Here is a 14,156-nt window from a genome sequence, read left to right on the forward strand (position 1 = left end):
TAGTATGGCAGCAATAATGAAACATCTGGGAATTTGTGGAAGGGAACAGGTAGGATTACTGTCGAAACAGTAGAAGACACCATTAGTAAAATTGCTGCAATAATGAAAGATATAAAAAATGGATGTAGGCCAAGAAATTGAAACTTAATGAAGACAAAACTGAGTGTATGCTATTTGGATCTGACAGAGCACTACGAAAATATGAACACTTAAAAAGAATAACTATTGGTTCGTCAACAATAAATATTGTAGCAGCAGTGAGGAACTTAGGAGTATTTATTGATAAACTGTTGATGAAGAACCATATATTGCATATGACAAAACCCTGTAACTGTCATATTGGATACATTGCACTTATTAGAAAATACCTAAACGAAGATACTCTGAAAACAGCAATTTGCAACCACATACTTTCGAGGCTTGACTACTGCAACGTTATATACTACGGTCTCCCTAACTACCTACTACGAAAATTGCAGGGAGTACAAAATAGAGCCGCCAGGTTAATAAAAAGGACTACGTTCCCGTGACAGAATAATCCCAGCACACATTGAACTACATTGGCTCCCAGTAAAAGTTAGAATTAGAATATAAAATACTACTTACAGTCTTTAAAGCACTAAAATATGATGAACCAACATTGCCTGTCTGAGAAACTGCTTAAGCTTCTTTAGACCCGAAATGAATATTGTAATCAGACATGTATACCAGTGAAGCATATAGGCTATTTGAACCTAAAACAAATTTTAAGTCAGGTGAGAGAGCATTTGTATACTGCGCACCAAGACTATACAACAAAATACCGCCTGAAGTGAAGAGCATACAAGAAGAACGCAAATTTAAAAAGGAACTAAAGACTCTCCTATTCTGCAGGAGCTACGATACTGACGAGAAAACACTGAAAGACAATTACAAAATATAAGAACCACCTTATTTTGAAAATGTACAAGGACCCGCCAGAGATTACTAATTTATAATAATTACAACATGGCCAAATGGGTAACTATTAACAGTAGGATAAACACTTTCTTTCTAAATCAGTTTCCCAAGTATTTACGGAAGTTAATGTGAGAAAAAGAAATTAAAGAATCTGAACGCACCGTATCTCTTTGAATTAATTATTATTTCAGAAAGATGAAAAAAGAGATTAACTAGGAACGGGTTAATGAGATCATTTCTGTACAAAAAAAGCTGTATGAGTTCATTAGACTACTGTTTTATGTAAAAAATATAAAAAAAACAGATACAATTCTGCTTCTACAAAATTACTGTTATTGCAATTATTAGAAAAGGCAACAATGCCTACTTAAAATTGTGCTGTTCTTTGCGGGGAAAGGTGAGGACTATTCTTTCACTGGAGACCTATAGGAGCCATAAATTGACTGGTTGCTAGTAAGACACAGGAAAATTAAAATAAATACAGAATTATTCTTATTAACGATAAAATTTTTACATAGTTTTTGTTACTTGCTCCTTCAATGTATTGCTGAGAATCATGAGTAAGCATGTAGTGTTCAACGAGACATTCAACTATTTCGGGATTTCCAGTTCGGCAGATCACTGACACATTCTTCAATAATGTTCACTGATCTGTAATGGACCCAACCCTAACTCCCCCTAAAAAACTGAAAGATAAGCTAGTGGTATGCACACTGGAGGCCCATTTCCTCTCGCCCAGAGGGAGAGGGGAGTTTTCTGACAGATGGATGGCGTTGCAATGGAATCACCCCTTGAGTTCCCTTTGCCATATATTCGGCTGCTGTAGAAGACAGGACCTTCTGCAAACACCAGAGACTATGAACCTGTCAGATATGTAGATGAAATCGTCGTCACCACCCAAGAAGCAGACGATGAAGAAATACTAGCAGATATCAGGAAATTTAATTCAGTCCTCAACTTTACAAATGTGACCAGCACAGAGAAGGCCCTTCAGTTCCTTGATGTCCTTGAACGAAAACCCCGTACGTCACGTCTACCTACAAAAACGTGGGCCGCTTCTTCATGCAAGGGAAGAGTGCCGAGGTTTTTACAAAAGGTCTATCATTCGTCATCACATCAGAAGGGGATTCTCGAATCTCGTAGTGTAGTACTTGGAAATCTGTCTACATGGAGCTGGGGCATGTGACGCGGATATTGACAAACAATGGATACCCTTAGCAACATGTCAGAGGTCATGCTAAGTAAGAAAATAGATGCATTCTAAACACAAACCCAGAATAATGGAGAATGCATGGGAAAACTTTGACAGTTTATCGCAATATTAACTATGGACGAGCCTACATACAGGAAGCAGAAGCATGGGAAGACCTTTGACAATTTATTACAATATTGACTAAGGAACAGCTTACAAACAAGAAGCAGATCCCCTTCAGGGGATCATCACCAATGGAGTAACACCAAAGACACCCTACGAGAGTATCACTTAGGCATTTTCAGTTGCCCTAAACTGGTAGGCATCCTTGTGATGAGGAACAGCACTAGCCCAGGGTATTCAAGGAATAGATGACGAATGTTGTTTACAAATGTATTTGGAAAAGGCATGCAAGCCTCTCAATGTAAGTTACGCTGGGCACAAGATGACAACCCTTAGGATATGACTTTTCACCCATCACAACAACAGAGCCATACACCAACATTTTGTGGATGTGAACGACAAATAACCTGCCAGTAAATTACCTTATTAGAGACACAGAAATTGTTCACCAGGATGCCTATGGGCGGTCTATGGTCGCTGAAGTAAGCATCCCACTGCAGCAGCTTACACTGAATATCCAGGAGTCTTCAGACTATTCTTCCCTCCAACAGAAAAACGTTCTACTGCAAACCATCGAGACTCACCAGCATTAATGAACCTTTCTTTTAAAAGTATCATGAAGAATGAGCCTGATCTGTGAAATTTTTGTTGGTTCAGCTTTTATTTCGGTTTTTGTTACAATCTTTAATTTTTGACTGTGCTCAACTATATATTGTAGTGTACAGTCCCTGGTTTACGGCGGTCTCAACCTATGCCATTCCAATCTTACGACACTATTAAAAAATATTCATAAAAAATCTGGTTCCGACATAACACCGAAAACCCGATGTTACAATGTGGGTCTAACATAACACCGAAGTTACCACGGTTCCAACATAAACCTGAAAACCATATGTAACGTCGCCGATTACTTATTGTTCCGACTTACGCTGAATTTCGACCTACAACAAGCCATAGGAATGGATCTCCATCATAAGTCGGGGACTGGTTGTACTTCTATCCTGGATCTATTGTAGCCTTGATGAGTGAATGGCTGAAACAACTGTTGGCAGAAGCTTATAAAATGGAACAACATCGCAATGCTTTTGTCTTTTTCTTCAGAGTTTTAGCCTTGAGGGCAAGAGGGGATTCAGATTAGGTAAGTGTTGACTAAAAACTGTAAATGATACTTGCATCATTGTTGACTCCGCTCCCCTTTTTTTAAATACTACATCAACAGATCTGAGAAGAGCTCGGTATGAAAATGATGTAAAATCAATTAAATTGCTGTTTAAAATCAAACAAAAATAAAATTATTTTACATAATTTTCATACTGAGCTCTTCTACGACCTGTTGACATATTATTCTTTAAGAAAAAAGGGGGGAGGAAAATCAACAACAATGCAAATGTCACCTGGTATCTTTAGCCCCGTTATCTTCAGGACCCCCTGTTATCTTCAAGGCTAAATCTCTGAAGGAAAAGACAAAATCATTCATTTACAGGTACGTTGTGTCATGTACTATCTACAAAAAGTTGGTGGATGGCTCTGTTTTTGTGATGAGCTTTAAGTCATGTCCAAACTTATGTTGAGAGGCTTGCATACCTTTTCCACATAATTAAATCTGTGGACAACATTGAACATCCATTCCTTGAATCACCTGGGCTAGTGCTATTCCTCATCACAAGGCTAGTTGACAGGGTGGGAGTGTTACTCCATTAGTGACGTTCCTCTGAAGGGCATCTGCTTCCCGTTTTTAATAAATTGCTAAGCTTTTCCCTTGCATTCTCCATTGTTCTGAGCTTCTGTTTAGAATTCATCCACTTTTGTTGCTTGGCTTCCTATTTGTAAGCTGCACCATAGTTAATTTTGGGACAAATTATCAAAATTTTTCACTTGCATTCTCCTTTGTTCTGGGCTTGTGTTTCAAACTAGTTGATTTTTTTTTTTATCATGTCCTATATTGTATTGTTATGGGTATCTGCTACTTGTCAAAATCTGCATCACATGCTCCAGTTCCCCGTAGACAGATTTCCAAGTACTACTACAGTGCAAGAAGCCCCTTCTGGCACTCTTTAAATGATTAACTAGTGTTTATCACACAATTTCAAAGTGTTTCCACACTGAACACATTTTCATGATTGTGTGCAGATGAAGGTCATTTGCTGTCCACACACCTGAAGTGGAGTGTTCCTCCTGGTGTGCACCCCACCCCTTCTTGATCCATCTAAGAACACAAGCATCTCTGGAGGTTCCTATTATCCAGCCTACAAGCAAGGTCCTAGCAAGCTGATGAGGTGAGAGGGAGGGATGCTTGAGACCAATCAATGCTGCTTCAATTATCGTGGAAAAGAACGTTGATGGAGGTGCCTGAGAGGCATGATGAAAACAGGTGACCAAGGAAAACCTTTCCGGGACCTAATGTCATTGCCACCATGATTTGTCGGAACTTTAATGGGGTTTTGCTCCATGAAGTACCCCACTGGCCTCAGTCCTCATTCTCCTTTTCCTAACTCCCTTCTGGGACTAAGCCATATACTGTCTTCCTCTAGTCATCCATTTGACCAGTTACTTGATTGCTGCTTGTGACCATGTTGTGGAAGTGACCTGTCTCATCCTCGGCTGCTTATTTCCAGCTACTCATCGTCTCTGCTCTCTGAATCGTCTGCTTGTTCTACCTGTTCACCTACCCCTGGCCCCTCAGGTCCTCAATCTCTTTGTGCAGTCTGCTCACCAAAATAATGAAGAAGGATGCAGCCTTGTATGACCTTTCAAATTACTATCCTTAATGGAGATATACTTGCTGCATGTCTTGGGCCCATGTTTCCAAACCTCTTCCCAAAGGAATTGGTCAGGTATTGGGAGACAAGCTAAACTTTACTGTCACCACGACAACCATCATTAACTTGGGGACAGCTGGCTGCCTCCTCAATGTCATAGTCAATCCCTGTTACTGTACTTATAAACCAAGGTCAACTTATCGCCAGTGCTTGTTTTCAAACAACAGCATCATTCCATGACACGGCACCAACAATTGGGCTCGTCTAATCCTAGAGGTCTTGCCATTACTTGCTGCATCAAAGTCATTCTGCTTTGCAGCCTTAGAGTTCTAGGTTGCCTTTTGTCCAGGAGGCCAAAGAATGTCTTCATTAAAGTCTCCTGCCAAGGGTGGTTAAAGATGAAGCTTAGTCAACTATGCAATCTCTCGAGGTCACAGGCTGTCTTTTTGTGAATTGGAAGGCCTAGAATTCCATCAGTATGTGTCAAAATTGTCCCAGGGGTACTGGAAGGTGTCTTCCATCACTGCAGACCAACCTGGTAATACGAGCACAACACCAGGAGCTTCCTCTTTAACTGAGTGGTGAACAGCCTTTCTGTTACAAGAGGGTACAGGGGCCAATTTGTCCCTAGTACTTAATCAAAACTGCTGAGTTGATCTGTCTCACATTCCTCGTTCCTAGAATTGACCTAACTGACAGCCTGATGGTATGGTGAACTGCCCAATTGTGCATTTGCCATACCAACTGAGAGAAATGAGAGGAAACCATTCTCCCTCCCTACATGATGTACACCACTATGGTGGTGGTATTGCTCATCAACACTTCCAAGCGATCCATCATGACATTCCTGGAATGCTTGCAGGCCAACATCACTGCTAACATTTTCAAAGCATTGATGTGCAGATGAGGTTCTTCCTCTGCCCCTGAACAAACATGCTGCCATGGTTTGTGCCCAAGCCCTACTTCAGCGTGCGTGTTTGGGAGGTTGAGGGTTTGGGTGAACTCCCATATGGAATGGATTGGAATATAAAATTTAGCCTGAAGGACAAGCACTGTCCCAGCAGGAACTCTGAGGTCATTCAGCGCTGAAAGGGAAATTGAGAGTAAAAGGTTTTAAAGGTGTAACTGAAGGAAAACCTCAGTTACACTATGAAATAATTATTAGATGGAAGAAAGAGAGTATGAACAGAGGCACAGTAAAAGGAATAAAAGAAGTTGCAGCTAGGGGCCAAAGGGACACTGCAGAGAACCTTAGGTAATGCCTACTGTGCACCATGTGAGATGCACTGGCAGCACTACCCCCTAACAGGGAACTCCCAAAAGGAGGTTCCTGTCATCCAGCCACAACCAAGCTCCTCTCTGATCTCCATGCTGAAGGGCATGGACTGAGAGAGATGACTGCCTGGAGCTGACCTGTGATACTTTAATTTTTACTGTAGCAAGTGCAGGTAGAGTCACATGTGTGGTATGAGCTCCTCCAACAACAACAGGTGGCCAAAGATAACCTGCCCAAACTAAACTGGTTGTCCCTAATGAGACAGGTACAGCACTGTAATTTCCCCAAGTCTGCTGACACGCGAGTCTGAAGGAAAGACACTCTCTGCTACTGCGTCTATATGAACATGCCCAGGTAATATGCCTGCTACTTGAGCATGAGATCCAACTTCTCCCAGTTTATCAAAATTTTCAAGTCATGACAAAAAGTAAGCTTTCTCCATTCCCAAGCAATTGTGCCTGAGGATGCTAGAAGTAGCCAATCATTAGGTGACACAAGAAGTGTATACCCTGCAAATGAGCCCAAGCTGATATCAAGGTGAACATCCATGTGAACACCTGTTTGGCAATTGACATCCCTAATCATATAGCTTTGAACTAGCAAACAGTTCTGTTGCAGACAATGTGGAGGTACTTTCTGAAGGACTGATCAATAGGTACTCAGAAGACAAGAGGGTGTCCTCATAGATGGAATCCAACACTGATCATGCCATTTATATCTTGAACTGAGTTTGAAGAATGAACTTGTTCAACAAAGAAAGACCAATGACCAGACTCCAGCCATCAGTCATCTTCTCTACGAAGAAGACAAGACTGTAAAATCCCATAGACTCTACAACTTCTAGTGAATTTTTCTCAAGGTGTGGGATTGTCTAGTCACATCATATTCCCGGAAACATGAGCTGGGTCCCCTCCCACGAAAGAAAAAGCAAGGTACACCAGCCTGCTCTAGTGTTTACTCATGGGACCATGGAAAATAACCAGCACAACCAATACCAGTGGATGTACCCCTGGCCAAGGACAACCTATACAGCATACAAAATGGGGTTCTGAGACTTGATCAACCATCCCTTGGAGCTCCTATGTTCTGTGAAAGCTAACTACTAGAGACCATGGGAGAATGGGCATGAGAGCTATCATGCACATGCAACTCTGGGGCATACGGTGAACCACAAGTAGAGTGGGGAGCAGCACCATCACATGTAGAGATTGTCTCAGTAACAGAGACTTGTCATGCTCAAACTCCCTGTCTGTATGTGGATGGTCAAAGGACTATCCACAAACTGAGTGACATGGTAGTGCTGACTCTACCATGTATGCTCTGGACTACACACAAGTTCATAAGTCACAAGTCTGACTAGGCATGGCCGAATAAAGGTACCCATGTCAACCTCACCTACTGCTGCCTTAACAAGCAGCAGTGGACAGTCATCTCTGAGCCAGAAAAAGCAACTCACTTGAAGCCCTGAGGGACTTCTTGTGAGAGTTCCTCTTGGACTTCTTATTCTTCCTGCAAGAGAAGATGGGAAGGAAAAAGAAGAGTTCAACAAGGAGAAGGAGGAAGGAAAGTGCTTAAACTTTTCTTTTTTCACATTGCCCTAGCTCATGTCCACTCCTTCAGTACAGGAGTACTGGTCAAGGCAAGGATCATTGTCACTGAAGTCCGAGCAATAGTTGATGCCACTGAGGCTTCTTCCATGGGAAAGACAACTGATACAGGAGGACCGACAGAGTAAATCAACATGGTGGAGTTAACAGCAGCAGGAGCAATCTCTAACTTAGCTGAGGCTATTGTGGTTGAGGAAGCTGCAAATGACAGATGTCTTGTGGGGGTACTTGATGGATGATGACACATCTGGTACTGAAGAATGATCAGCAGTAGGCAGTGTGGAGGTGAATATACAGGTGAAGGTCTCACCAGGGGAGAGTCCAGCCTGGGCACACGACCTGTCATTAAAGAGAACATTTGGAGGCCGCTCACTTTCCTGTGTGTACTCTCCCTGGACCAAAAGAGAGCAGTATATGTGGAGGGAGAGGGGAAAGATATGGGAGGGTTTAGGAGTAAGAAATCAGGATTTAACAATGTCACCAGGGGAGTTTAACCTCTCGAGAACACCAGCAAATAATTCTTACCCCTCTCCCACTAACTCTTAAAACGTTTTCCACTCTGAAGAATCCTCATTGAGGTATACAAGACTGCTGAGCCTACCTCTACAAGATGAAAAATAATGGTACGGATCAATTATCAGAGGGGCATAGAGCAGCCAAACACAAGCTCATGACCATAAAAATGGTTTCCTTAAAGTTTCTGTCTCCATTTATTAATGAGGAGCATACCACTACCATACAAAAGTCAAGTTTCAACTTGGTCAAGCAGCAGCATGGCCAGAAGTACATGCTAGACAGAGACCAAAGAAAAGTGCTTTGTGACGTGTATTTTGAGGGATTATTCTTCCAATCACCCATTTAACAGTTAATTTACCTTATTACCGAGTTTCAATGACCGATTCCAGCTTGTGCTGAGGAAAACACCTGCAAACATGGCAATTATTTGTAAAACCATAGGAACAAACATATACTGCAAGTGTGTAATTAGTAACCATAACAAAGAGAAAAGATACATACAAAAAGCATGAACATGTAGCAAAAAGATTGGTAATTACACAACGAAACCCCAAACTAACAGAAATTTACATTTACTGAATCTTTAATCTAGAGATTCCATAAGTGCAACTGCTTCCAACACAAAGTTATGGTAATGAGTGAGCTTCTTCCACTCACTTTGTTACTAACAACCAAAGGATCACACTTAATAACTGGAACTTTCATGACATATGAGACAGTCCTTAAAAAATGAAGAAATGTATAAAGAGTACATGACTCCACAGGTTAGGATGTATCCCTTGAAATATGCAACTTCTTTTACATAGGTTAATAAGGAAGGGGTTGTGGGGATAAGGGTGAAACTCCCTAGCCAAGTAGGACTCTGTGTCCTAAGCTAGGTTAGGATGAATCCCTGTAAAAGCTGATACCATTACCTTATGTTCATAATTTTCATTTTTTTTCTCCATGTCATTATTACTGATTACACACATATGTACATTTTCCACCTGCTTCTCTCAGGTTTTTTGCATACCACACATGCACACACATGAAGAATTTATATTCCAACTCCTTCTTTAGTGTTTTTTGCATAACTATGTCACCATTTGTGAAAATTCTGACAAAACTGGCTTCGTCTAAAACAAACTATTGGTTCTTCACAATTGTTAGGTGTAGGGGTAGGGGGATACACAAAGATGAGAAGTTTGCAACAATAATGATCATTATTGCATAACACCAAAAAGATCAGAAATATACAACCGAAGATTCATGAGTTAGGCGAGAAGTTACTTTATATATCAACCCATTATGTACTTGCAAGACATTATCATACATTGGTTAGGTAGTCTGCAGATAGGTGGGACAAGGCCAAAGGAAGAGCTGTCAAACTTTTTCTTGCTGATTATGATAAAGTTAAAGCTTGTCCTACAATGTTATTTCATACATTTTCATAAATACTCAATAAGCCAAACAAGTTCTGGCAAGTGGAAGTGACTCAGATTTGAGTAATTCTTTGTAAGGTAAGGCAGTGTTTATTGTAAATGAGTAGGCAAGGTAAGGTTACGGAAAGAAACACTCCTAATTACCTATAGGTTATTTTCTGCCTGCTTCCTATCCTCAAAACAATTGTCCTGGAACAATCCTACTCATCTATAGAAGTTAAGTATATCTTACTTTAACCAGACCGCTGAGCTGATTCACAGTTCTCCTAGGGCTGGCCCGAAGGATTAGACTTATTTTACGTGGCTAAGAACCAACTGGTTACCTAGCAACGGGACCTACAGCTTATTGTGGAATCGGAACCACATTACTGTATACCGAGGAATGAACTTCTATCACCAGAAATAAATTCCTCTAATTCTTCATTGGCCGACCAGAGAATCGAACGTGGGTCTAGCAGAGTGCTAGCTGAGTACGATATCGATTCGTCCAATGAGGAACTAAAACATACCCACCAGTATAACCCATAAATATAGCTTGACAGGTTAAGGGGCAGAATACTGTATACATGAACCTAACAATGAATATTAGCATAAGTTAGGCTAGAGCCAACAGGTATTACAATACAAGACAAAAGACTCACGAGATTTAAAGTCAGGAAAAAATATGCATAAAAAATACATCTTTACAAATTCTTACTACATTTTCAAATACTGTACCATAAACATCCTACAAATAAGCATGTACATCAGGATTTAAAGCATGGTTTCAGCACTGAATGACTGTAAATGCACTCATAATATGACTACTCATAAAATTTTCAGTCCAGTTCAATCTTTCTTTCATGCTGCCAAGAATAAACAGCTATATGAATTTTTTTTTCTAAATAATAAAATGGTTCCCGTTTCATTAGATATGGTAGCAGTAACATTCGTGTTTTGCTCTGAGCATATACATATCCTAATGTTTAAAATGTTTTGTCTTTAAATTCAGCATTCTTATACAGAACATAAACATACATTTATTATGCTCCTGAAAAATGGGTGATGACAAGGAAAATGGATGTTACTGTAAAGATTCATGGCTACAACAAGCTTGCAATTATTGCCAGTGTTAATAGCTACACACAGTGCATTTGCCAGTCACTGATTTGGATGAAGAACAAATATATACAGTATGACTCAAATTAATTGCAACAAGAACCTTAAGTTAAGAGTGCACCCTGTTAGTGGCACAGCAATAATTTTAACCATTAGTTAAATGAGTCCAAGAAAGTGGGTGGTTTTCAGTCATGGAGAATGTGGCACCCACATTATGCTTGGGAAAATTAGGAAGTATTCCTGTAAACAAAATTAATAATTTTTAACACAGTCAAGAGGGTGAACAAACTCACCAACCAGGTTGGATGTAGTACCCTAGGTTAGGTTAGACTATGGTAGGTAAGGTTAGGATGCAGCCCTGCTTTTTAATCTATGACTTATGGTGTTCCAAACCTATGCCAGGTTAGGTGGGGATTCCGCAGTTAGGGTTAGGCCCTGGAAAGTTAGATTAGGATAGATCCTTGTATTTAAATAATCTCAGTTCCCCATATAGTAGTCAAACCCCAGTAAGTCCCACTGCAGTCACTCATAACTGTTACATGTAGGGTATTGGGTGGTTAATGTAGCCTAGTTGAAGGGGTCACCTAGGTAGGTATTATCTACAAAACTACTATATTCACTTGTAAAAACAACTAGGAATTACTATGCGACCGGTAAATTTTTACTACAGTACCTCAACCACTGACGAGAACAGTGTTTAGTACCAGTCCCATGGGAATGGATGACTGGATGTTAAAGCATAATCACTGACCAGTAAACCTTTCGGACACAGTAATTTAGGTTTTATTTTTGTAAGAACTATAATAAGCATATTAAGGTGAATTAAGATTACAGCTTTTTCATGCTCCCTCTCTACTTTATATACTCCATGTATATGGCCTTGGGCTGAAATAAAATCTATTAACTATTATTATTATCATTATTATTACAGGTAGCCTATAAAGTTAAGGTATTATTGGAGAATGTTACTATCACATCCTAGAAGAAAAGGAACACCAACAGAAATACTACGGCCACCTGTAAGCATTGTTATTACTAAATAAACCATATGCTTCTTGGGCGACACGGAGAAACATAGCATATAATAAATATAAAAATAATATTTACAGATGCAGCCCTCGCCTATGCTCCAATCATATGTCTAGTTTGGTCTAACCAAAGCTTATAGCATATCAACAACTTCCATATTTCTTTCCAATAGTAGGTTAAAAAACAAATACATACAACACCTAAAAGTTATCTGCTGACAGTGCCCGGTTACTGATAAAAATACAACAAACACATACCTAGGTTCCTTTTTAAAATATACGGTCACTCTTGAGTCTTGACATTTGACAATACTAATCATAGAGTTGCATAAGCTAGAGAGAAAAGCACACACGCAAGATTGACGCCATCTTGCCTCCAGCCTTTTACAGTACGTAAATGGAATTAAGTTTGGTCATAAACACTATCACAAAGTACTTGTGGACGAATTTTCCAGAATTGGAACATTATAACAACGCTTCGATAAACCATGGCGTACCAGACGGCAAAATAGGGTGAGCAATGTTATTATAATATATTGACACACAACATATAACATATATAATTTATATATATATATATATATATATATATATATATATATATATATATATATATATATATATATATATATATATATATATATAATATATACTGTATATATCCTCCTATACTCGTATATAGGGAGCCCATAGAAACGACAAAATGTGGTAAATAAAGGCTATGTTTCAGAGACCAAACTGTCCCTCTACTTAGGCTGTGAGGTCAAAGAAGACAGAACTGGATACTGATTGAGTTATTACCTGGGCATAAGGTATACATAGCAGCCTGCGAACGGCAACATGGTGCCCGACCCCAGGTCTCCGTGACCTGCACGCTGAGTGAGAGCAATTTGTGTTTGTTAACAGTCAATCAAATAACAATAAGAAGAGACGTAATGTACATACAGTGATAAAATATATATTGGCAAAAAGGTCAGGAAATTCTACATGAGATTCTTGCTGTGTTGGTAGATGTTTAAGAGGTGCAAAATAATGAGCAGGAGGGCAGTTACTGCTAGTTTATTCGTTGTTGTTTTAGATTTAGCTGGCCTTGTGCCAGCACGGGCTCTTGCTCCTAGAGCAGCCCATAACTCTATGCTGATGATGAGTCTGTGAGATGGGTAGGTTGGATGAAAACTTTATTATGATGCATGAAAGTGATTTTAGTGGGGGGGATTAGTTTATTCAGAACGCAGGTCGCTTATAAAGCGGCGTGCGGACGTCACACAGAGGAATACAATAGAATTTAGGTGACCCGAGGTCAATTACTCTCGGTAATAATTACAATGGATAAATACAAGTAATGTAAAAAGTAAGTTCACAAGAATTGACATAACAACATTCTAACACATGTGCAAAGAAAACAGATACAAATGAATTAGTAATAGATACAAATTTACACAGGAAAAATATGGCTAATTTCACTTGACCCGATCTTGCAGGAGCGATATCGAAGAAAACGGGTGGTTCACCATAGAAAACCCACTCAGCGGGGATTTTACAAATACTCCCCCCCCCCCCAAGACATGGGTAACGTCTAAGCATCTGCTGGGCCGTTGGAGAGTGTCGTGGCTCCGTGAAGTCAGCTGGGGGGTGCGGTGTGAGCGGGAGAGGCTGGCTGTGGCGCTGGCTGGTTGCTTTCGGGGGCGGCCACGCGACCTCCTTTTGGGGTGGCTCGGCTGCGTAGGCGACGGTTCTTGCGGAGGGCGCTGTGTGGTATCGTCTGCTGTTTCCTCCAACAGGGCGGGCTTGAGACAGTCGACCGACCCAGTCGTCCTTCCTGTGCGGGGTGAGGCGGAATGCTTTGGTGTTCCTCTGAGCATGCGGATGGGTCCCTTGTAGGGCCTGGTTAGTGGAGGGCGGACAGCGTTGTTCCTGACGAAGACGTAGGTGGTGGAGGACAGGCCGGGAGGCGTGAAGGTTGCTGACCTATCGGTATACGTCCGCTGGCAGTGGGCGAACTTCCCGACTATGTCGCTGAGCCTCTGGACTGATGGGTTGTGATGATCTCCTGTGACGAGTTCGCCCAGGACTACGAGGGGCTACCCCGTAGATTTTCTCTGCTGCAGACAGGTTGCTGTTGGCTCTGGGGGCGGTTCTCAGTCCGAGGAGGGCCCAAGGCAGCTGGTACTTCCAATCCTCGGCAGTGCAGCGGGCC

General features: G+C 40.8%; 1 protein-coding gene across 3 annotated transcripts in view; it reads right to left on the reverse strand.

The window, feature by feature from the left end:
• Window positions 1–14,156, reverse strand: part of LOC136841665 (succinate-semialdehyde dehydrogenase, mitochondrial-like) — a 46,724-nt gene that overhangs the window by 16,792 nt on the left and 15,776 nt on the right. The window contains exon 1 of one of the 3 annotated variants that reach the window (XM_067108842.1): window positions 12,218–12,449. The exons of 1 other annotated variant lie outside the window; for it this stretch is intronic. The gene's annotated coding sequence lies outside the window, so the exon portion shown is untranslated. Of the gene's footprint in view, window positions 1–12,038; window positions 12,131–12,217; window positions 12,450–14,156 lie in introns of those variants that run through there. One more of the 3 variants, XM_067108843.1, reaches the window with a different exon arrangement.

This window comes from Macrobrachium rosenbergii, chromosome 9, assembly GCF_040412425.1.
Source record: "Macrobrachium rosenbergii isolate ZJJX-2024 chromosome 9, ASM4041242v1, whole genome shotgun sequence".
In the NCBI taxonomy this organism is placed as follows: domain Eukaryota; kingdom Metazoa; phylum Arthropoda; class Malacostraca; order Decapoda; family Palaemonidae; genus Macrobrachium; species Macrobrachium rosenbergii.